At 48.5% G+C, this 25,964-nt stretch overlaps 1 long non-coding RNA gene across 1 annotated transcript; it reads right to left on the bottom strand.

The window, feature by feature from the left end:
* Window positions 1-805: 805 nt before the first annotated feature.
* On the bottom strand, window positions 806-3,060 carry LOC138283301 (uncharacterized). Its single transcript, XR_011201175.1, has 3 exons — window positions 2,959-3,060; window positions 2,425-2,511; window positions 806-1,013 (listed from the first exon to the last, which is right to left on the bottom strand). It is a non-coding gene; the product is annotated as an uncharacterized lncRNA (long non-coding RNA).
* Between the last annotated feature and the right edge of the window lie 22,904 nt (window positions 3,061-25,964).

Genomic DNA, 25,964 nt, shown 5'->3' with positions numbered 1-25,964 from the left:
TTCCCCTGACCCCATGATTTCATTTCCTAAGTTTAGTTTTATACTATAGCTCCCACCATTGCTCAGACGAAATTGATATTGCTAGATTTTATTATCATATCAGGTTTTCTTCCCTATTTGTCAAATACGGTTATTGTAGTAGTCCGGTTTCAGTCTTCCTAAAGTTATGATGATATGATGATGACCCACTAACTCTCTGTTTTCTTTCAATTGAGTTGATAGTTATGGATAATTCTTTGACTAATCCTGTAGTTGGAGTTCGCATATGTGAGAGTGGCACCTTCTGTAAAGTTCTGTCTTCCCTGTTAGCATGCTAGCCTGCTACTACTACTACCTACCTACCACCCCTCTAAAGATGCCACCTTGGGAAAAAGCTTGCAGTAAGAAGACTCCCTTGTTTCATCTATTCATTTAATAGAAGAACTATGGATTGAAGTAAACTTGTTCAGTTAGTATTTAACTCCTACTGAAGAAGATGTCTGTGCGTACTGGGCTTTTGTAGGCAAAATAGGCAAGGGCAATCATCCAATAGTGGTCAATAATATTTGCAGAGGGCAACAGAGCAAGGGTCTAAGAAAATGACATTTACTTTTTTTAGCAAATGTAAAATAACAGGCTACACTAAAAGAGAGCAATGTAAACTACAAGTCTAAAACACCAAAATAAAGATATAAGAAGTAAATAAAGTTTAAAGAAATACCCCCCTTATTATTTACAAATTAAAAACCCTCCATCTCCACCCACAACAGTCCCACCCCTCTCCTCGAACAAATAACCCCATCCCCAAAAAGTCCAACGTCCAACGAAAAGTCCAAAGTCCAGCCCAAATCCCTCCGTTCCCTCTCCACCCACAACAAGTCCTTCCCACCAAAATACAGCTATTTCGGCCTCTTCCTCCTCCAGGTACACCAGGCGCTGGTATTCAGCCTGAATGTTCATCAGCCTCTGCTGCCGCAGACAGGCCGCTATCTCCTGCCTTGTTGGTGGTGGTCATTGGGCAGGAGTAGCTATATCTAGAAAAAGAAGAATAACAGAAAACAAATTGTAAATAATGCTCTGAACAAACACTTTTCCACATGATATATAGTGGTTGGCAGAGTAGCACTACATTGTTGGTACCCTAGGGACGTTGGAATTTAATGTGATTATTTATGATTAGGAAAGTCACAGGGACAATATTTTATTTGTTTACCTATTCATGCCTCATATAAGAAGCACTGTCTGGTGGAAAAGAATTAAGGCAGAATAAGACCAGATTAAAAAACAGTAGAAAAAATATTAGGCAGAATAAGACCAGATTAAAAAAACTGTGATTTCATTTTTTTTCTTTTAGATGCTTTTTTAGTAACTACATGGACACATTTAGTGGAAAAATAAAATGAAGTACCTCTCATTATGCACTATGGAGTACAAGTTGTTGTGCCAAATAATTGAAAGCTTGCTAGCTAACGCTCCAAGTACGTTGGTACTGTCTGCAGCCCGGGCAGCTGTAGCTGAAAATTATCTATCTTTAATTCCAGTTCCAATTGTCCTGCTGTTCCCCACATGTCTGTCACTTAGTTTAGTTTCTACCCTGTCTCCAAAGAGGCAGACGGATAAATAAGATACGTCACACGTTGTGTAAAAAATGCAGATATATTTTATCCTGTCTACCATAAGTAGATGGGGGGGGGAAGGATGCATTCCACTACAGGGAAAGGAATGGGCTATATAGATTGTGTTTGGAACATTCGTCACAGAGTATCCCATATGCCAAACTTGAAATCAAATCGGGCGCTTACTAGTCCCACTTTATTTACTGGTCTCGCCCACCATCACAAATTCTTACCGACAAATTGATTCGCTGGGCAGTAAGGAAAGGAAAGAAACTTGACTTACTCTCCTGCAGAGTAAGGCAGATAAATTAGGCAGGTAGGTAGTGCTTCTGCTATAGAAGAATAGAGGGGCATCACTGATCTCTTTACAGAACAGAGGGGCATCACTGAACTCTTTACAGAAGAAGTGCTCCCTTCTTTATTCATCGAAGCAATGATTCAGTCGTCCTTTCATTCTTCCCCCATATACACCCATAGCTACCATGATTTGAGCTTTACTTTCTCTCATCCAGTCTTTCACCTAAATTCACAATCCTTTATCCATCCATTCTGTACCCACACTATCCACCTTTTCTTTCAATCTTCCTTTCACCCATCCATCCATTTACCCAATACTAATACTCTCCCACGCATCCTTCCGTTCTTTCATGTTTCCATCAAGCCATCATTTTTAGCATACATTATCTATGCTTTTGCTGAGTTGGAAATAGAAGAGGCCATAAGTAACACAACCACCACTGTAGCTGTCAAGTGGGGGGTTTGTGAATCGGATCACAGCACCCTTGTAGCTAGTAAGAGTAATTCTCAACAAGCAAGCAATGTGACTTACCAGTGCCCCTCCCTGCCGCCACATCTCCCCCTGCTCCATCTGCTCCTGGAGTGGTCAAAATTGAGCCAGCTCCACTGGTTGGTGTGGCTATAAAAAAGTATACAGTTTTTAAATGCCAGGTCCCATTCTTAATTTTTTCAATTAAAAAAAAATGCAACTGCAATTGGTACAGTTTGGTTAGAACTGCAGTATCTTCTGTCAAAAATATTATTCTGGACATTTTGTTGGAATGTTAGAAAAGCAGGTAGTAAAGCCAACCAAAAGCTTTGCTTATTAGAGGGGCAGGGCTATAGCCTATGATGGATGATGACTCAAAATCATTGAAGAGCAACAAAGGGGTGGAATACAAAATGGTCAATGAAAGACAGAAAAAAATAATGCAGGGATAATAGGAATTAAACAAAACTTGGATAGGGGAGTTGGAAAAAAGGGAGACAGTATAAAAAAGTAAACAAGGCAAAATTTAAAATAGTCAAAAAGTGGGGAGAGATAAAAGTTAGGGAAATAATATTAATATTAAATAACAGGACTTACTGGGATGAGCAGAGCCTTCAGCTTTGGGGCTGGTGGTTGGCGCCTCCCCAGCTACAGTTGGACCTGCCGTTGCAGTACCCCCCTTCTTGCCCTTGGGTGCTGATGTATGGTTAGAAAGAAAATAGAAAAATAAATTAGTGGTACCGGTAATCTCCACAAAATTATTATATAACAGACAAATACAATAACATTGTACTTAAATCAGATCACCTAGGGTACTATACTATTATGATCAACTATTGTTGAGTTGGCTATACTCCTAAAATCCCTATTCCAAATTTCCTTAACAAAAAGTACATTTGGAACTAATGCATTGCATTTGCAATTAATTGATCTTTCATTCTATTCTCATTCCTCAAGTCCCATTAATGGACCAACTCAGTCTCTCTTTTTTGCAATGCATGCATACTCACATCACAGTGAAATAGCTTGGGGCTGTATGAGCTACATAAAGTCATAGCAAACGCTAACTCACTGATCTCACTAATTAACTATGGAGGAATGAGGACAGAGGAGTCTGCGTAGCAATGGGTTCTTAAATAATCATCCAAAGCGAGTGCCTACCTAGGAGTATGATCATGTAGTGCCAACCCCCTGCCTAGCTCTAACTGGATCAGATAATAAATATTCTTAACGTAAACTAAACGTAACTTACCTCTGAGTGGAAGCCGTATACTATTCTGAAAAAAAGTTAGCATTGTCAACTACAAACACAATAAAAATATAATACTCACCAAGCCCTGGGATCTTGATGCCTAGCAGGTTGAGCCGGTTCTGCTAGCAGTTGAAGATATCTTCCCAGTGGTGTGTCAGCCACTGGGTAATACGCTGGACATGGGTGGCGGCCCTGACTAACCGGTGCACCCTAGCCCAGCTTTGCAACACTCCCGCATGGAGTAACCGCTTTTAGACCTGTTGCCAGCATGGAGGGGAGGTGGCGCTGCACATAAAAAACAGTGCTGCCACCTCCTTCTCGCTGAAGACAGGCGGGGGCTCCAACCCTTGACGGCATCGCTGCCCACAAGGCAGGCAGCCTCTGTTGCCCAGCTGCTCTGACATGGTGCTGGGTGAGATAGGGGTAGGAGAAAAGAAACAGGAGGAATAGGAAGGAAGAAATAAGGAAAAAATAAACAAAAATACAAAAAGCACAAAAAAGAAATAAACATCGTAAAAATAATGAGACACAAAAAGACACACTAATACAATAAATTTAAAAAAAGGCTAGATCTAGTGTGGGGTGGAGGATTACAAAGACTGGGGACAGATTGAGATTGAAGGCCCAGCACCATAAGCAACAAGATGGCCTCGCCCATACGAACCGTGTGGCTGTGTTCGTGTGCGATTTTGATTGTGAGTGCATACTTCGGGTTGCGTTTGATGTCAGACGTAATACAAACGATTCAACAGAGAACTCCGCCCGCTAGCGGATCCCCATGTAGCGAGACAGAGTTTTTTAGCCACTTCACAGAGTGCCGTGTAGTGCGAATCCACGTACTCTGCCCAGGCCTAATCTTGATAAACATAATAAAGGTTAGGAAGTGGGAGGTGGCATCCTTTCAACATGCCCCATTAAGGAAATGCCCAAGTTAGAAACAAGGATAGAAATGATTGAGCACCTTAGAAGGTACACTAGTATTTGAGAGCTGCGAGTACCCAGTGAATTTTGCCTGACTGTTAATGTCTGAGCTACGGACGTGATCTGTGACCTGCTATCCCTGCAAGAATAGAGTGAATGTGCTGTGACAAAGGAATACACATTGCCCTTAAAGAACAGAGAAGGTGCAAATGTGGGGGGGTGGGGCTAGAATTGTCAGGCTAGTGCTGGTGCTATCAGGTTGGAGAGGTTGGATTTTGTGTGTTGTAAAGCAAAAGATATTGGTTACATTTCAATAGAGTTGTATTGTGTTAATTTCAGATCCTTTACTGATCACTTTAGCATGAAAAAAGTGTTACTGTTCAATAAAAACAAAATGTTCTTGTAAGGTCTCAAAGCCTTAGCAGGCTTCCCTGTGAACACAAGTAGAAAACAAAATAAAGAGTACAGTTTTTGTGCAGGGAGGTTTAAGCTAGAGCCTTACAGCAAGGTTTAAAAGCTGATGAATGTTGGTTGAGATATCTGGTGTATTCTTTTCTGGGATTCTAGCTTGTCAGAGATTAACTAAGGTGGAAAAAAAGTTGGTGACATAGAATGGGGGTAGCTCTTTGTGGATGAAGCTATGTGGGGATCTAGCAGATAGTAGTTCACCAACAACTGGATAATGTTTCTTGTTAGTTGGTACCATCTCTCAACTGTTCTCCTCTCCTCTCTTGCTCCCTCATGATCACCATTTTATTGCAGGAGTGTCAGCAGGTGAATTGATTATTAGACAAAATATCTGAGAAGTCATAGACCGCATTTGTAAATTTTTTTAAGGCAGACTCCATCTGTTGTATGTCTTATTATTAATGGGAGCACAATAAAATTATTTAAACGTAGAATAGAATGTAAAACGTCTTAGGTTATGCATTCAAGTGTTCAATTCTCTTACATACTTTAAGGTAAGGATTGTCCCACTCTAACTATAAATAGTTAAGGGTGTGTACACTCCTTTGTTCTTGATAACAGAATTATGTTTACTGTATGATATATGTATTTGCTACTAAGCATGTTATTTTTTCTTCTCTGGTATGCAATCTCTAAAGTCTGTCAGAGTTAGCTTGGTTATTGGCTCATCACAAAAAGCGTTCTACAAAGCGATTCTGCATGCTGCAGAATTCATGATTCAGACACAAATACTGATTTAAGACCTTCTGGATGTACAGCTGCTTGGCAGGTCATGAGTCTTCAGGTGGCTTGTTGGATAATTAGTATAGGATGCTGCAAACACATTTAATGATTCCTAAGCTCTTTAGACACGATCATGGTTGAAAGAGTTTAACCATGCAACCTGCAATTTAACCAGTGGCGTAATGTTATCACCCCCCCCCCCCGCCCTAGCGGTGTGGGGGACAACTCAGCACAGTACATTATGCAAAGGCAACAGGCCCATGGCCTGAGAGCTCCTGACTAGGTCAGGGTGGCCCTCGGGTTTTGTTATGTCACTGAATTCAACCCTTTTTGGGTGGATGCTAAAGGTTCAAAAGATAGAATCTACCCAACTAAGACACAAGTAAAACCTGAGAAAGGATGCAGCAAGGATCTGTAGGCCTTTTGGTCCAAGAGCTTTTAAGAACACAAAATGGCAAAGAGAAAATCCCCAACACAGAACCCCAAGATTCTCTGAACCCTTATAGCTGTCCATTGGTATTTAAGGTAAAAACCTATCCACAAGGAAGTCTAAAATAAAGAAATGATTACAAGTCGCGTTTTCTTGATTTTACACCATGTTTTACGTGGATTCAAATGTTTTGAATAATAGTTGAAGGCTTTCTGGGTTCTTGCCTAGCTAAGGCTTTCTCACTGGTAAATCTGGTAAATTTCTTTAATTGGAGACACAACTTCTCAATGTCCAGGTTGTAAAGTGAAGATGGCGAAGGGCTTGAAGATACAGTGAGTGAGAAAGATGAAGTGAGATACCTTCATGGAAAGAAGAAATGGGAACCATTAGGGACATGGTCAATAAGTAGCCCTTGAGATAACTGTCGCTCTTCCCTTCCGAATCTTTTAAAGAGGAGAAATAAGAGGAAGGGAAAAGAGATATAAAGAAAAACATATCAGGCAGATCTTGAATAAAGGTTCAATAAGTTGTTGATCTTGGGTGGCAATCAGACAAAATTTAGTAAGAACCCCACTTCTGTTAGATGTTTGCACATACTTGATCTCTACATTAAAAATAGAAGGAGCTGAAATGCAAGCAGTCATCCACATAAGAAAACATTTGAATATTTTCCTCATGAAAAGATGCTAGTACATAAATAATCTTGGTGCAGACAAGAGGTTAATGCAGACCTGAAAGGAAAACGTTACTTACCTGTAACTGTAGTTCTCCAGTATTGGTTTCTTTGATTGATTCCATGCTTGAACCATTCCCTCTGGTCAAGCTGGAAGTTACAGGGTACATCCAGAAACCAGTACGGTACCAAACTTAGCCTGCAAACGTCCACCCATAAGATTGCAACAACCTTATCACCTCTCTCTTTAGAGGATACAATGTTCCAATATACAAGCGTGAAGAACAACTATCTTTGTGCAAAGGTGAGCCTCAATAAGAGATGAGGGTTGTTGCATGTGAATCTATGAAAAATACCAATCCTGGAAAACTCCAGTTAAAGGTAACTTTTTCTTTCTCCGGCATTGGACCTTTTATAGATTCACATGCTTTAATCAGAATAGCAAGCAGTTAAACAACAAATACATTGGCCCTCATTACGACCATGGTGGTTGCTGATAAAGTGGCGGTAATACCATCAACAGGCCGGCGGTAACTACTGCCAAATTATGACCATGGCGGAAAGATCTCCGATAGACAGCCAATCTACCACCCGACCGCCAGGGCAGAAACAACAGCCACCACAGCGGTAGCCGCCTACAGCCAGGCTGAAGTCAATATTCTGCCCACCATATTAAGACCCTGCAAACCGCCACCTTTTCCAGGGCGGTACCAATGACATCAAAAGCCTGACGGAAACTGAGCTCAGAAGGGAAAGGACTCACCATTGGAGATACAGGGAACAACCACGCCGCCATGGAACCTGAACTGCGTGTCTTCCCCATGATCTTCTACATTCTGCTCCACCACGAATACCAATACCGGCAAAGATGACAACGGTGAGTACGGCCGCCTAGCACACAATGGAGGGGGGAGGAAAACGAGAGTGACACACACACACGCACATCACACACCGCACATACACACACATCATACACACAACCTGATGCATTACATAAACAATTTTACCCCGTCACTCGGCTGAATAATGCAAGAACAAAACGATTTCACAAAAGTGAATGTAATGAGATCAATACAGTATGAAAAATAACTTAGGCAAGATAATAGATATATACATATGTGCAGAAAAAGGGACACAGGCCAGTCCATAATTTGCATAGGCCACATGGTCACAGGCCAAAGTTCAAGGCCACACATGTCACCTGCTTCAACACGGAGAGAACACTGCAGGGGCATCAGTTGGTAAATAGGCAGGCACCTCAGGGTGACGGGGTACTGCGGGGGGGCACCTCAGCCGGGAGATGTAACAAGACCACTGGGTTCTGGAGGGGGCAACCTGCCCTGAGCTTGATCATGGGGAGTGATGGGCCACAGTCTCTCAGGTGGGTGTCATACCCACTGGTTCTGGAGGAGGCAACTTGCCCTGTGCTTGATCCTGGGGAGTGCAGGGCCACAGTCTCACAGGTGGGTGTCATACCCACTGGTTCTGTAGGGGGCAACCTGCCCTGTGCTTGATCCTGGGGAGTGATGGGCCACAGTCTCTCAGGTGGGTGTCATACCCACTGGTTCTGTAGCGGGCAACCTGCCCTGTGCTTGCTCCTGGGGAATGATGGGCCACAGTCTCTCAGGTGGGTGTCATACCTACTCGTTCTGGAGGGGGCAACCTGCCATGTGCTTGATCGTGAGGAGTGATGGGCCACAGTCTCTCAGGTGGGTGTCATACCAACTGGGTCTGGAGAGGCAACCTGCCCTGTGCTTGATCCTGGGGAGTGATTTGCCAATGTCTCTCAGGTGGGTGTCATACCCAATCAGGATTCAGCCCCTCCCAAACACTCCCAACAGAGGCTGAATTCTCTCAGATTTTCTACTGCACGTCGTGTGAAGGGAGTCTCCATGAGCTCTGCTCAGTTTACCTTATTTCTGACTGAAAATTGTTTCTCTCAGGAACTTAGCTTTCCAGCTTTATCATGTCTGACAAGACAAAAAAGGGTCTGTTCAGAGACTGTGACAGTTGTGGGAAGAAGAGACTATGGGGGTCATTCCAACCCTGGCGGTCAGTGTTAAAGCGGCGGCCAACCCACCAACAGGCAGGCGGTCAAAAAAATGGAATTCTGACCCTGGCGGGAACTGCCAACACAGACCGCCACTTTAACACTCCGACCGCCACGGGGGGACAAACAAACAGCGCGGCGGTCACCGCCAACAGGCAGGCGGCAGACAATGTACCGCCCACCCTATCACAACTCACCAACCCGCCACCTTTTCCGGGGCGGGAGCCCCGCCGATAAAAACACGGCGGAAACAGACTACGAACGGGAAAACGCTCACCTCTACACACTCCACGAGGAATCTGGACAGCATGGAACCCGAATTAAACATCCTACCAGCTATTGTCTACCTGCTCCTCTACCAGGAGCACGAACGCCGGCGCAGAAGCCTACGGTGAGTACTGCACCTACGACACAGGGGAGGGAGGAGGAGAAAAGGTCACGGGCACACACATACGCGACACACCCACCCCCCCAACCCCCCTCCCCAACTATCTACACACCAATGCAGAGCAACAAGTCAGAGTGACCCCCCCCAAACCCCACGGAAGAATGCAAAGACAAAATAAAATGATCATTAAAATTGAAGTATATTATAGCATATTTGAAGTTAAGTGAAATATGAAATATATAAATAAAATATATTAGAACATGAACAATATATACATAGCTCTAAAGTCCGGCCCATATTGGCTATCATCCATTGTTTGTGGGCCAATGGGCCTAAACACATGGGCAAAGCCCACACACGAGACCCGATTCCATTGGAGAGAACACTGCAGGGGCATCAGATAGCAAAACTACAGGCACCTCAGGGGGAAGGGAAGGGGGGGCACCTCAGCCAGATGAGTCCACGACGCCAGATCCACGAGGGGCCTCCATGGCCACTGTTCAATCCTGGGGAGTGCAAAGCCACAGTCTCACAAGTCTCTACAGTGGGTGGGTTGCCCACTGTTCCATTCTGGGGAGTGCAAAGCCACAGTCTCTCAAGTCTCTACAGTGGGTGGGTTGCCCACTGTTCCATTCTAGGGAGTGCAAAGCCACAGTCTCTCAAGTCTCTACAGTGGGTGGGTTGCCCACTGTTCCATTCTGGGGAGTGCAAAGCCACAGTCCATCAAGTGGATTAGAGACTCCACTGGTTCTGGAGGAGGCATGGTGCCCAGATTGCTTCGTGAAGCCATGGCCGACACAGATCTGGCCCTGCCAATGGCCCTGCGGTGCTTGAGATGAAGGGCCCAGCGGAGCGGTGCTTGAGAGGAAGGGCCCAGCGGAGCAGTTCAGAGACGGCGGTGCCCAGCGGAGCGGTGCTTGAGAGGAAGGGCCCAGCGGAGCGGTGCTTGAGATGAAGGGCCCAGCGGAACGGTGCTTGAGATGAAGGGCCCAGCGGAGCGGTGCTCGAGAGGAAGGGCCCAGCGGAGCGGTGCTTGAGAGGAAGGGCCCAGCGGAGCGGTGCTTGAGAAGAAGGGCCCAGCGGAGCAGTTCAGAGACGGCGGTGCCCAGCGCAGCGGTGCTTGAGAGGAAGGGCCCAGCGGAGCGGTGCTTGAGAGGAAGGGCCCAGCGGAGTGGTGCTTGAGAGGAAAGGCCCAGCAGAGCAGTTCAGAGACGGCGGTGCCCAGCGGAGCGGTGCTTGAGAGGAAGGGCCCAGCGGAGCAGTTCAGAGACGGCGGTGCCCAGCGGAGCGGTGCTTGAGATGAAGGGCCCAGCGGAGCGGTGCTTGACAGGAAGGGCCCAGCGGAGCGGTGCTTGAGATGAAGGGCCCAGCGGAGCGGTGCTTGAGAGGAAGGGCCCAGCGGAGCGGTGCTTGAGATGAAGGGCCCAGCGGAGCGGTGCTTGTCTTGAAGGGCCCAGTTCAGCGGTGCTTGTCACGGCGGGGCCCTGTTCAGCGGTGCTTGTCACGGCGAGGCCCTGTTCAGCGGTGCTTGTCTTGAAGGGCCCAGTTCAGCGGTGCTTGTCACGGCGGGGCCCTGTTCAGCGGTGCTTGTCATGGCGGGCCCTGTTCAGCGGTGCTTGTCACGGCGGGGCCCTGTTCAGCGGTGCTTGTCTTGAAGGGCCCAGTTCAGCGGTGCTTGTCACAGCGGGGCCCTGTTCAGCGGTGCTTGTCACGCGGGGACCTGTTCAGCGGTGCTTGTCACGGCGGGGCCCTGTTCAGCGGTGCTTGTCTTGAAGGGCCCAGTTCAGCGGTGCTTGTCACGGCGGGGCCCTGTTCAGCGGTGCTTGTCACGGCGGGGCCCTGTTCAGCGGTGCTTGTCACGGCGGGGCCCTGTTCAGCGGTGCTTGTCACGGCGGGGCCCTGTTCAGCGGTGCTTGTCACGGCGGGGCCCTGTTCAGCGGTGCTTGTCACGGCGGGGCCCTGTTCAGCGGTGCTTGTCTTGAAGGGCCCAGTTCAGCAGTGCTTGTCACGGCGGGGCCCTGTTCAGCGGTGCTTGTCACGGCGGGGCCCTGTTCAGCGGTGCTTGTCACGGCGGTGCCCTGTTCAGCGGGGCTTGTCACGGCGGCGCCCTGTTCAGCAGTGCTTGTCTTGAAGGGCCCAGTTCAGCGGTGCTTGTCACGGCGGGGCCCTGTTCAGCGGTGCTTGTCACGGCGGGGCCCTGTTCAGCGGTGCTTGACATGTGGTCCCAGGGAACCAGATGGGGCCAATATTTCCCGCTCAGTCGCCATCCGACCTTTCGCTTGCGGGGCCCTCCTGTGCTGGAGTCCTGGGCCCGTGGGTGTCCTCCTTCACACCCGAAATAGGGCTGGTGGGGCCCTCCTGGGCAGCTCGCCTGCTGCCGGACTTGTCCGCCCTGCTGCCCTTGCCCTCCTTCGCCGATTCTCTGGGGCCCTTGCCTCCCTTTGTGGATGTGCCAGGTGACGGGGCCAGGGTAGTGTCTTTGGGGGCTGCCGTCTCAGGCCTCTCGCGCCGGCCCTTCCCTTTTTTAGTTCTTTTCCCAGGGGGTGGGCTGGCTGTCCCCTTGCTACTGGCCGATGTTGGTGCCCTAGGAGCTGGTGGACTCCAATAGCCCTGGACTATGGTCCTTGTAGGTGCAGGGCTTGTGGTGGCTGAGGTGCTGTTTGGACTCTTACGAGATGGAGGGGGTGGGTCAGGTGATGCAAAAAGGTTAATTTTGGAGAGGAAAAACTTTTTAGGAGCAGTGGGAAGGGTAGGTGCAGTGGGTATGGGAGTGGAGGAAGAGGATGTGGTTGTAGGAGAGTCAAGTGTGCTGCCTTTGGGTGCAGGTGCTTGTGACGGAGGCTGTCGTGAGGTGGATGGCTGTTGGGTGGGTGGCTGCCTGCGTTTGTGTGGTTTGGAAGAGGGGGTGACAGACACAGTGGGAGAGGACACAGGGGACGTGTAAATGGCAGTGGGGGTGGTGACTGCACGTGTGTGGAGTGTTCTGGTGGGTGTGCTGGTGATGGACGTACTGGCTGATGGTGGTGTGAATGCAGGTGTGAGAGGAGACGTCACAGGGAGGGAGGAGGGAGACGAGGAGGAGGGGGACACAGAGGAGGCAGTGGCTGTTGGCATGTCTGCATGTGGATGTTGCTTGTGTGAATGCTTGTGGGATGTGTGGTGCTTATGTCTGGATGAGCTGCCCTTGGGTGTTGATGTGTGTGCAGGCTGGTCTGTAGGTGTGGCTGGGATAGGCAGAGGAACAGGGGAGTGGGACTCGGATGAGGAAATTGGAGGGGGGAGGCAGGAGACAGGGACAATGGCTGCCGTCAGTGCTGAGGCCAGAGCGTTGAACGATCGCTGATTGGCAGCCTGACCCGAATGAATGCCCTCCAGGTATGCATTGCTCCGATGCACCTCCCTTTCTACCCCCTGGATGGCATTCAAAAGGGTAGACTGCCCAACAATGAGCGTCTGGAGGAGGTCAATGATCTCCACACTGAGGGCAGCAGGGGTAACTGGGGCAGGGCCTGAGGTGCCTGGGGCGAAGGAGATGCCCGCCTTCCTGGCCGAGAGGGCACGGGGCGAACGCTGAGGGGCTGCTTGGAGGGCGGAGCTGGTGCGCTGGGTGGCGGCTGTACCTGTTGTAGCGGTGGGCACGGATGTTGCCGCCACCACAAGGGAGCTCCCTTCCGAGGACGTGTCTGTGTCGCTGACATCTCCACGGGTCCCCGTTGTGGAGCTCCCCTCGCCCTCCGTCTCACTGGTGAACTCGGAGTCAGTTGCATGGCCCTCCGGGGCCATGTGAGATGCAGCTCCCTCGTGCTCCGATGCCACTTCTCCTCCGCCTGATGATGCTAATGCACACATGAACAGCAAGACCACAACAAAAGGGGGGGGGGGAGAAAGAAAGACATGTTGAGTGCATGCATTGGCGACACCGTTGGCGGAGAGGACAGACACAGAAGCCCCCTGCACTACGCCGCGCACTCGGTGTACACTACTCAATTATTGTGACTTGGCCTACAAGCCTATGGACGACAAATGCACACATAGGTGACCCAGGGCCATGGAGAGCTGTACTTAGCACCCTACAGAGGTGGGGGGCGGGGGCACAGGGCCATGCCGTACGGAGGGGCCTAGCCTACAGAAATCGCCCTGGCCTAGAGATAGCCACAGCCCTCCTCCCCCACCCAGACACCTCCACTGTGCGCTAATATAGCATAATTTGCTGGTACTCACCCCCTTGTGTCTGCTGTGATGTCCTCACGCGCCCATCCAAATCGGGGTAGGCCACCGCCAGGATCCGGGACATCAGGGGGGTCAATTGCCGTGTGGCACCCCTCCTAGGTTGGGAGGCCATCCCCAGCAGTGCCTCCGCGGTCTTTCTGCTCCCGCGGCGGATGTCCTCCCACCTCTTTCGGCAGTGGGTGCCCCGTCTGTTGTGGACCCCCAGGGCCCGGACGTCCTTGGCGGTGGCACGCCAAATGTCGATCTTCTGATGGGCGCTGACCTATGTGACATGTACAGGGTGGGAAAAGAAATATCATCACTTTTCTGCATGGTCGATGTGAGTGGTCCCCCCTCCCCAACCTTGCCATATGGCACATGCTCTCATCTGTCGTGCGATGCATGCCTTATTCGCTCCCCTCCCCACCATCTTTCATTCACCCCACTCAACCCAGGCATTGCCCACAAAACATGGTCCCAGTGTACTTACCTGTTGGTCTGGAGGACCGTAGAGTAGCGCATACTGGGGGAGGACCCCATCCACGAGTGTCTCCAACTCTTCTGAAGTGAAGGCAGGGGCCCTTTCCCCAGTCGCAGCAGCCATTGTCTCTTCCAGACCAAGGTCACAGCAGCACTTGCAGTATAGGTCCTCTCCTGTGGATGATCAGGTCTCGAGTGATTAAGCAGATAGAAAATGGCGTTCACGGCCGCGGCGGTGCGTACCGCGGCGGTGCGTACCGCGACCGCCGGCGCACTTCCTCATTGGCTCATGAAACCCATAGGGTTCAATGTTAAGCATACAGCTTAGCACCGCGGTCTTCGACCGCCTACCGCCACAGTGTGCCACGCCAGCGCATTGACCTCACATCCCATTGTCACACTTCACAGGTCAGGCAGCCGCCATTTCAAGGGCCCACATGGCTTAATTTCTACTGCGTCACACAGGCCTAGGCCTTGCATTGCACTCATACAAGCCATTCAATGCATTGATAATCGTGTACTGTGCAAGCTGTATGAACGTACCTGTGGGTTGCTTTACTCTGTGCTCCATGTTGTCCTTCCTAGGCACCGTCCGCTGGGACTTGCGAGGAGATGGAGGACTGTTCCAGTGTACAGACCGCTGGTGGACCTGTCGACAATGGAAGAACGACATGTCATACTCACATACAGACTTGACCGAGCCACCATTAATGAACTGTGTGCCCAGCTGGAGCCAGACCTGATATCACCCATCCGCCAACCCACAGGGATTCCCCCTCTAGTGCAGGTTCTGTCAGTACTCCATTTTTTGGCAAGTGGATCATTCCAAACAACAGTGGCCATTTCATCTGGGATGTCTCAGCCTATGTTTTCTAAGGTTTTGTCCAGAGTGTTGTCTGCCCTGATGAAATACATGCGGAGCTACATTGTTTTCCCTGAGGTGAGCGATTTGGCTACAGTGAAGGGTGATTTCTATGCCCTTGGCCATATTCCCAACATCATTGGTGCCATTGATGGGACCCATGTGGCTTTGGTACCCCCCAGAGGAAGTGAACAGGTGTACAGGAACAGAAAAAGTTATCATTCGATGAATGTCCAGGTGGTCTGTTTGGCAGACCAGTACATCTCCCATGTAAATGCCAAGTTCCCTGGGTCAGTGCATGACGCGTACATCATGCGAAATAGCAGCATCCCTTATGTGATGGAACAGCTACAGAGACACCGTGTGTGGCTAATAGGTGACTCTGGTTACCCCAACCTTTCGTGGCTACTGACCCCAGTGAGGAATCCCAGGACCAGGGCAGAGGAACGGTACAATGAGGCCCATGGGCGTACTAGGAGGGAGATCGAGCGGACCTTCGGCCTCCTGAAGGCCAGGTTTAGGTGCCTGCATATGACAGGTGGATCCCTAATGTACTCACCAAAGAAGGTGTGTCATATCATCATGCCCTGCTGTATGCTTCACAACCTGGCTTTGCGACGCCAGGTGCCTTTCCTGCAGGAGGATGGTCCAGAAGGTGGTGGTGTGGCAGCAGTGGAACCTGTGGAGAGTGAAGAGGAGGAAGACGAAGAGGACGACACAGACAACAGGGACAGAGTGATACTACAGTATTTTCAATAACACACAGGTAAGAATCAACACCGGCATTTTACAATTACTTACAGTCTCCTGCCTCTCTACTGTCTGTCCTATTCCCCCAGTGTATGTTAACTGAGTTGTGAATTTCCCTTCAAATTTCAGAGATGTGGCCCCCACTGCGTGACCTCTGCTTTGTTTACCCATGGACTACAGCTGTGTGACAGTGGTATGTTCTCATCACTGTGTAACTGGACATTTTGGCAGCGTTATGTTTAATACATTTCTTCACAATACAGGCAGACTCCAGATTGTTTTTGTGCAATAAGTGTTTTTATTAAAGTGCTGCATTTAGGGACATGGATGGAAAATCGGTGATGGGTGATGGTGGAGGAATGTCCATGGCAGAGTCCAGCTTTTCAGTCTCACAGGTGCATTGTCCATATGCCTGTGGAAGGTGGAGCAGGGGCAGTTAAAGGTTGGACAGGGTGACAATGTGGGACAGTGGGATGACATCAGGGGGTATCCTTTGCTGGCGGGGGTCTTGGCATCCTACTCTGTCTTCTTACGAGATCTCAGGCCCCGCTTGCGGGGTGGTTCTTCTTCTGCAGGAGATGGGGTTCTGGTGGCCTGTTGTTGTGTGGGGGCCTCCTGTCCACTAGCGCCGGCGGAGGTGGTTGCCTGTTCTTGGTCCATACTAGTGACAGGGGCCCTTTGTGGTGCCACATGGTCCCGCAATGTGGTGACAATCTGGTTGAGTGCCCCTACGATGGTGCCCATTGCGGAACTGATGCTTCTAAGTTCTTCCCTGAACCCCATGTACTGTTGCTCCTGCATGACCTGGATCTCCTGGAACCTGGCCAGTACCGTCGCCATTGTCTCCTGGGAGTGGTGGTATGCTCCCATGATGGAGGAGAGGGCCTCGTGGAGAGTGGGTTTTCTGGGCCTGTCCCCCCCCCTGTTGCACAGCAGCCCTCCCAGTTCCCCTGTTTCCCTGGGCCTCTGTCCTCTGGACCATGTGCCCACTACCACTGCCCCCAGATCCCTGTTGTTGTTGGGGTGGTGGGTTAACCTGGGTGCCCTGTAGTGGTGGACACACCGCTGATTGACGTGTCCTGGAGACAGAGGCATGGGCCCGCTGGGTGGGAGCTGTGCTGGTGTTCACAGAGGGGGTTGGGTCTGCTGTGGCCAGTGGCTGTGTGAGGGGAACCGACTGTCCCGAGGTCCCCGATGGTCCGGGCTGGTCATCTGGGTCCAGGGAGACAGAGCTGCTGTCATCACTGGTGGCCTCTTCTGGGGGTGGGATGGACATTTCTGGACCCTCCTGGGCGGTGTGGTGGCGTTCGGGTCCTGCAGGGGTATAGAGGTATGGTTATTGCTTCAGTGTGTGCCATATCGGTCAATGGGTGGGTGCCCGTGTACCCCAGGGGTGGCATTCCTGTGTGGGGGCTTTTGTGAGGGTGGCTTGTGGGGGAGATTTGTATGTGCAGTGGGCATGCTTTGGTGATGGGTGTCCATGCTTTCTGGACGCATGCAGGGCTAGGTGTTGGGATGGGTGGGTTATGATGGTGAGACATTTGCAGGGAGTAGGTGTGATGGGGGTGGGGGTGAGGGTGGGGGTATGATTTGGGATGCAGGTGGGGTGGGGGTGGGTAAGAAGAATTAGTTAAGATTTGACTTACCAGAGTCCATTCCTCCAGATACTCCTGCGAGGCCTTCAGGATGCAGGATGTGCAAGACTTCCTCCTCCCATGCTGTAAATTCGGGGGGAGTAGGTGGGGGTCCGCCGCCAGTCTTCTGCACCGCGATGTTGTGCCTTGATACCATGGAACGCACCTTCCCCCGTAGGTCGTTCCACCGCTTCCTGATGTCATCCCGATTTCGTGGATGCTGTCCCACAGCGTTGACCCTGTCGACTATCCTTTGCCATAGCTCCATCTTCCTGGCAATGCTGGTGTGCTGCACCTGTGTCCCGAAGAGCTGGGGCTCTACCCGAACTATTTCCTCCACCATGACCCGGAGTTCGGCGTCTGAGAACCGGGGGTGTCTTTGGGGTGCCATAGGGTGGTGTGGATGAGGTGTGGGGTGGTGTATGTGTTGTAGAATGTGGTGAGTGTGGTGATGTGTGGTGTTTTGTGCGTGGATATTGTGTGGGTGATGGTGTGGTTTGCCTCTGTGTGATGGTGTTATCTAAGCAGTGCTGTCTGTCTCTGGCTTTCTGTCGGTTTTTTTGGTCGAAGGGGTTTGTGGGTGATGTGGGTGTGTGTTTTATATTGTGTTGGGTGTGTGGGAGTGTTGTTTGTATGTGTATCAGGTGTGTGTATTTTGAATTGTCCAATGTGGTTGTGTTTTGTACGTGTGTGTGTATTTCGACCGCGGCGGTGTGTACCGCCAATGGAATACCGCGGTTGAAAGACCGCCGCGTAGATTCGTGTGTTGTGATAGTGTGGGCGTATTTCTGTTGGCGTGACGGTGGAGGTTTGGTCATCGCCAGTTTCCCGCTGGCCGTTGGTGTGGCGGACTTTTGTTGATGTCGGGTTTTTGGCCATTTGCCAGTTGCGGGTCAGAATGACCGTGGCGGTTTACCGTGGCCGCGGCGGTGTTATGGCGGTCTTCTCGGCGGTAAGCGCCTTTTACCGCCGAGGTCAGAATGACCCCCTATATGTTGATGACCCCCACAAGAACTGCATCTACTGCCTCCATCCAGACCACAAGGTGAGAGACTGCAAGATCTGTCGCACCTTTAGTCAAAAAACCCTCGAGGACCGTGAGGGTAGACTTATCTTGTGGCTGCAGAAACAGAAAGCCATGGAGCATCCTTCCTCAGACGAAAGTGAAGCGTTATCTCATACTTCTCACCCTCAAAAAAGAACAGGTGAGAGAGGAAGAGTGTCTGATGAGCCACCAAGGAAGATGGCAAAAAAGATAAAACAAGTCTCTACTGAGACAAAAAAGGATGTTTCCCATTCAGAGACACACACAAAAAAGGTTCATTCAGAGCCTACTAAGCCTTTACATAGCAAAAGTACCTCAAAAAAGGCATCCCTGTCTCTGTCACCCGAGAAAGAGCCGGAAAAATTATCTTCAGGGAAAAAACACCCGTCGGTGTCAACGGTCACATCTACGACAGTGTCGTCGACGTTCACAGCGGCGGTCTCACCGATGATCATGACGTCGTCACCGTTATCGTCGACGACGATAATTACGGCAAAAATATTTTAAAAAGCTTAGTCGGCGAACACATCGTCGACGGCGGAGGCTTCATGGGTCCACCAATCGACCAGGGCACTTCCATCTCTGAAGCACCTCTCAATGAGGTTTAAGAAATCCAGACCGCCGACGACGGCACCGTCGGCGACTAAGATGCCGACAGAGCATACGTTGACGAAAGAACGGTCGACGAAGAGACCGTCGGCGAAGAATCCGCTGACAAAGGGCCCGTCGACGAAGGACCAGTCGACAAAGACACCGTCGACGAGGGGACCGTCGACGAGCATATCTTCCACAGCAGTATCGATGTATAGACCATCTACCCTCTTGGGTACTCCACCGCACCAATCTTCAACTATGGTGCCTTATCCTCAGGACGATTCAACCAGATTCTTACCTCTTTCACTTATCACCATGGGGGGCAAAGCTTCCGATATTCTGCCAATGCATACCTCCCCAAGCAAGGTTTTGCCATACCCCCCACAACATCTCTTGGATGACGATGATGATGACGCATACTCCCAAGACGAGGGAATGTTTGGGGCGGCGAGTAGCCCGTCTCAACTCCATGTCAAGTGCCAGGATTTTGATGACGAAGATGAACAGCATTACCAACCCAGTTATGCTTCAACATCCTACCCACAGGCAGAACAACAATTACCCCTCTCCATGCCTAGCACACTAGTGGCAGACCTTCAGTCTATGCTCAATGACTGCTATAGAAGGTTTCCACCATCAACGCCTACCACACCACCCAGACCTGAAACCTACCAGACGCCTCGTCAAACCCAGACGACCAGTCTTCCGGAAACACCGCAGGCTAGCATACCATTAACTAGCCAAACGCAAGAAGCTCATCCCTCGTCAGACGACGAAAGAGAAGAGGGTGAGCTAAGAGATTCTGTGACCAGTAAATGGGATGATTATCTCGTCCCAACACCATCTCCACCTCCAGCAGGTCCAGTGGATTTGCCTCCAGAAGACATAGGAGGTTTTCATAATCTGATAGAGAGAGCGGCAAAGCGTTTTGGCCTTTCTATTATCTCTCATGAAAAAGAGTGCTTCCTTTACGATTTCAAAGAACCATCAAAGAGATCGGTAAGAGCCATATCAATAGTAGATTTCTTATGGCAGGAAGGCTTGAAGGCAATGAAGAATCCTGCCACAGTGCCTTCACAAATGCCAAGGCTGGAGAAGAAATATAAGGCCCCGGATGATTCTCCGGCCTGTTTAGTGTCACAGCCAAAACCTGATTCAGTACTATCACAGGCAGCGCAGCGACGTTCCAGAAACCCCTCCACGACTATAGCATCTCCCCCTTGACAAAGAGGGAAGGAGATTAGATAACATTGGTAAAAAATTCTCCTCTATAGCAGCGGTCACAGTCAAGGCAGCTAACTCCCTCGCTATCCTGGGAAGATATGATCGCCAAATGTGGGCAGACATGTCTGCTTTCTTGGATCTCTTGCAGGAGGATGTCAAGGTGGAAGCAAAAAAGGTGTTGCAGGAAGGAGAACGGATTGCCGCAGAGATTATAGACAGCGCAATAGACATTTCTTTAACTGGTTTCAGGCAACTTGCTGGCGCAGCAGTCTTGCGTAGGCAAGTATGGCTAAAGGCTACATCATTTCGACCAGAGGTCCAGAGTCGCATTCTCGACATGCCTTTTGATGGTGAGAGTTTGTTTGAGAAGCATGTCGACGACATGTTACAAGCCATCAAGCCATGGAGCTACCAACAGTACAGACCCCAGTATCAGTCTTCCTTCACAGGATCACAACAACAGTACCACCAGCAACAGCAGCATTACTTGTTACCACCGGCCGCGGCCTATAAACATCCAGCGAGAGGAAGAGGGGCTGCCCGAGGAAGAGATATGGCCAGGAAACAATGACCCGCCAGTCATTCCAGCGTTCTCCCCCCCACCAATATCGAGGGTTGGAGGTCGCATCACTTCCTATTTCCTTCAATGGGCGGCTATAACATCAGACAGATGGGTGCTCGATATAGTGGCCAGAGGTCATACTCTGGAATTCACGCAAATACCACCAACTGTTCCTCCATCGGGCCCTCCGCCCCGAGGATGAACCAACTCCTCAAGGAAGTAAAAGTGATGCTGGGCAAAGGAGCGATAGAACCAGTCCCTTTTTCTCATAAGAACAGGGGATTCTATTCCCGCTTCTTTCTCGTAAAGAAACCCTCCGGGGACTGGCGCCCCATCCTGGACTTAAGAGCACTAAACAAGTTTCTAAAGAAACAATAGTTCAGGATGGTAACACTTCAAGATGTCCTGCATCTGTTAAATACTGGAGATCTGATGGCATCCCTAGACCTCCAAGATGCTTACTTTCACATTCCCATACACCGCAACCACTGCAAATTCCTCACCTCCAATTTCGAGTTCTCCCATTCGGTCTCAAATTGGCCCCCAGAATCTTCACGAAAATGTTGGCACCGGTAGCAGCACATCTCCACCAGTCGGGTATGCAGGTTTTTCCTTACCTGGACAACTGGCTCATAAAGGCACCTTCAAAGCCGCAAGTGATACGTCATATTTCGGATTGCCTTCAATTGTTAAACAGCCTGGGGTTTGTCATCAACTACCAAAAGTCTCAGCTTCGCCCCAGACAAGTATTAAACTTCTTAGGAGCAATTCTAGACACGGTCCACAGCAAAAAGCTAACCTCCTTAGCACGCAGACTCTCTACAAAAAAGTTTGTTTCAGTCCGCATCTACAAATCATTGCTAGGGATGATCTCATCATGCATTCCGCTAGTCCCAGATTGCAGGCTCCATATGCGACACCTGCAAGAGCAATTGGACATACAGTGGACCCAGGTGAGCGGTTCGTTCGAAGACAGAATTCGCATAACACCTCTAATGCAGAACACCATGAAGTGGTGGGCGACACTAACCAATTTGTCAAACGGACTTACATTCCTTCATCAAGTACCCAGTTACATAGTAACAACGGATGCCTCTCTCGAAGGATGGGGTGCACACTGCCAAGATCTGCAAATCAGCGGAACCTGGAATGCAAAAGAAGCTCAACTCCACATCAATTACCTAGAACTCAAGGCGATACACTTAGCTCTAAAAGCTTTCTTGCCAAAACTACAAAATTCAAGCGTCTTGATCAGAACGGACAACACAACCAGCATGTTTTATTTAAACAAGCAAGGGGGCACGAGATCCCTACAACTCTCGCAACTAGCTCAGGAAATCTGGACATGGGCCATCAAACACAACATTTAGCTCAAAGCGGAGCATGTGCCAGGACAAACTAACGTTCTGGCAGACACCCTGAGCAGGACAGTGATACCATATCACGAGTGGGAGCTAGACCAGAAACTTCTCAATCGCTTCTTTCTCTTATGGGGCAAACCAAACTTCGACCTATTTGCCACACTCGAGAACAAGAAATGCCAGTATTACGCAAGTTGGCTTCTCCAGAAAGGTTCGTGGGGAAATGCGTTTTCGATTAGATGGTCCGGGGTCTATGCCTTCGCTTTTCCTCCGATCCCGCTCATTCCGAGAGTCATCAACAAAATAAAGACGGAGGGGTGTTGCCTCCTATTCATAGCTCTGAGGTGGCCCAGACAGGTCTGGTACACAGAGCTCCTAATGCTCTCCGAACAGCCATGTGCAACTCAGACAGAGTCCGACTCTCTTGACGATGCACCAGGGACAAGACAGGCATCCAGATCCGTCATCTCTTCACTTGTCGGCTTGGCTCCTGAATTCAATGAGTATGTAAATCTGAACAGTTCCTCGGAGTGTAGAGACATCTTAGCAAACGCTAGAGCTGACACTACCAACAAAACCTACACACTTAAATGGAAACGTTTTTGTAAATGGTGTGCAGCAGAAGGTATACATCCCTTTTCCGCTCCTCCAGAGCAGATACTTCCATATCTCTTGCTCTTGGCAAAGTCAGGACTTTCATACTCCTCCATTCGAGTGCATCTGGCAGCAATCTCGAGATACCGTAGATCACCAAACATGGTCTCATTATGCTCCACCAGAATTGTCAAACAATTCATGAAGGGCCTTTTTCGTGTTTTCCCACCAGTTCGAAAACCTCCGCCGTTATGGTCCCTGAATGTTGTATTAATGCAGCTCAAGAAAGCTCCCTTTGAGCCGATCCACAGAGCCGATCTAAAATTCATCTCATGGAAAACAGCATTACTGCTAGCTCTTACTTCAGCCAAAAGAGTCAGCAACATTCAGGCCTTCACTATTAAAGAGCCTTTCCTCCAATTTACAAATTCCGGTGTAATCCTAAGAACAAATCCTAAATTTATCCCAAAAGTTCCCTCAACTTTTCATTTAAATGAACCAGTCATTTAAAAAAACTTTTTTCCAAACCCACAAACGCCAGCCGAGAAGACATTACATTCCCTGGATATAAAAAGGTGTCTAAAGTTTTACTTACAGAAAACACAAGTCATCCGTCAGTCTGACCAATTATTTGTTGCATTTGGCGGAACAAGAAAGGGACATATGGTGTCCAAACAGACTATAGCCAGATGGATTGGCTTTGCAATCCAATTCTGTCATGCTAAAGCTGGTAAACCGCTCCACAGCAAAGTGAGAGCCCATTCTACAAGATCGGTAGCCACTTCAGCTGCACTCTTTGCTGGGGTGCCACTATATAGCATCTGCAGAGCGGCCACATGGTCCAGCCAGCATACATTTACAAAACACTATTGTCTCGAAGAAACGAGTAACATTGATACAGCAGTGGGACAGGCAGTACTGAGGCATCTATTTGGTTGAGGTGAGCCTCTTACACATCCCACCACCACACTCAAGGTATGTTCGATATTGTTTCTCAGTTTTGTTAATAGCTAATTTTATATTACAGTGTGGTTTGCTCTAATATTTTGCTTCATACTAGTCGTAATATCAACGCTTTTTCATATTGTGTTAACATGTTGTAGACCTCAAAACAACAACGTCACATATTGTATCATAATCTTCTGCCATACAGTTTTTTCTATTACTGTTATATATAGATACTAACGAGATTGATATCACTTGGACAATTACGATAAAATGACAGATAAATTAATTCGCTAATTCTCAAACATTACTGCTCGTTATTCTGATTCAAGCATGTGAATCTATGAAAGATCCAATACTGGAGAAGAAAATGAGTTACTTACCTGTAACTGCAGTTCTCCAGTATTGGTATCTTTCATAGATTCACATGCGACCCACCCTCCTCCCCTCAGAGGCTCCCCTATTATACAGATATTGAACTTCACACTTGTACTAGAAAATCTGAGGGAATTCAGCCTCTGTTGGGAGTGTTTGGGAGGGGCTGAATCCTGATTGGTTGACACTGAAGTTTGGGTCTTTTCACAAAACAAGGTGAATAGACTATAAAATAGCCTATAAGGCCTACTGAGGCCTACTGGTTTTAAACTTACTGCTTTATGTATTTAAAGTTACCGTGAGGCTCCCACCTCGACGACGGGGATGATTCAAGCATGTGAATCTATGAAAGATACCAATACTTGAGAACTGCACTTACAGGTAAGTAACTAATTTTCTTTCTGATTATGTTTATTTCTAGTTATGTATAGTTCTTTAGAAAATATGTATCGCTACTATGTCATAACAATAAAATACACACACACTCTTTAAACCTGTTTATTTACCCATGGTTCTAATTGCGTATTGTATGTACATGTACATATACATGTGCGTGTGTGTGTGTATTCATGTGTGAATGTATGTGTGTGTGTATGGAAAATGTCACTTACCCAGTGTACATCTGTTCGTGGCATGTTTCGCTGCAGATTCACATGCTGTGCACTGTTCTTGCCATCTACTGTTGGGCTTGGAGTGTTACAAGTTGTTTTTCTTCTAAGAAGTCTTTTCGAGTCACGAGACCGAGTGACTTCTCCCTTTTGGCTCCATTGCGCATGGGCATCGACTCCATCTTAGATTGTTTTCCCATGCAATGGAATACATATGTATGTACACAGTTTGCTCTAAAGGAATGTTTATTTGCATATATATACAATTTCTAACTGCAACTTAAACGGCTACAAGCTGGTGGGAGGGCGCATGTGAATCTGCAGTGGAACATGCCACGAACAGATGTACACTGGGTTAAGTGACATTTTCCGTTCGATGGCATGTGTAGCTGCAGATACACATGCTGTGCATAGACTACAAAGCAGTAATCCTCCCAAAAGCGGTGGTCAGCCTGTAGGAGTTGAAGTTGTTTGAAATAATGTTCTTAGTGCAGCCTGTCCTACTGTGGCTTGTTGTGTTGCTAACACATCTACACAATAGTGTTTGGTAAACGTATGAGGTGTGGACCAAGTGGCTCCCTTACAAATCTCTGTCATTGGTATGTTACCTAGAAAGGCCATTGTTGCCCCTTTCTTTCTAGTGGAGTTTGCCTTTGGTGTAATGAGTAGTTCTCTTTTTGCTTTTAGGTAACAAGTTTGTATGCATTTAACTATCCATCTGGCTATGCCCTGTTTGGATATAGGGTTGCCAGCATGGGATTTCTGGAATGTGACAAACAATTGTTTAGTTTTACGAAATGGTTTTGTTCTGTCAATATAGTACATTAGAGCTCTTTTTAAATCTAATGTATGCAGTGCTCTTTCTGCTACTGAGTCTGGTTGTGGGAAGAAGAATGGAAGTTCCACTGTTTGGTTTAAATGAAACGGTGAAATGACCTTTGGTAGAAATTTTGGATTTGTGCGGAGAACCACTTTATGTTTGTGTACTTGTAGAAAGGGTTCCTCAATAGTGAAAGCCTGTATTTCACTAACTCTTCATAGTGAAATGATAGCCACTAGAAATGCCACTTTCCAAGTTAAGAATTGGATTTGACAAGAATGCATGGGTTCAAAAGGTGGGCCCATGAGTCGTGTAAGTACAATATTAAGATTCCACAAGGGTACTGGTGGAGTTCTTGGAGGTATGATCCGCTTTAGTCCTTCCATGAAGGCTTTAATAACTGGTATTCTAATTAGTGATTTTGTGTGTTTAATTTGCAAGTAAGCTGAAATTGCAGTGAGGTGTATTTTGATGGATGAAAAAGCAAGATTTGCTTTTTGTAAGTGTAGTAAATAGCCTACGATGTCCCGTATGGACGCATCTAACGGTGTGATGTGTTTTGCTTGGCAGTAGAAAACAAATCTTTTTCATTTATTAGCATAGCAATGCCTGGTAGTAGGTTTTCTTGCCTGTTT

Source organism: Pleurodeles waltl, chromosome 3_1 (genome assembly GCF_031143425.1).
Source record: "Pleurodeles waltl isolate 20211129_DDA chromosome 3_1, aPleWal1.hap1.20221129, whole genome shotgun sequence".
NCBI lineage: Eukaryota > Metazoa > Chordata > Amphibia > Caudata > Salamandridae > Pleurodeles > Pleurodeles waltl.
Note: the sequence above shows the minus strand (reverse complement) of the source record. Positions and strands in the feature narration are given on the sequence as shown.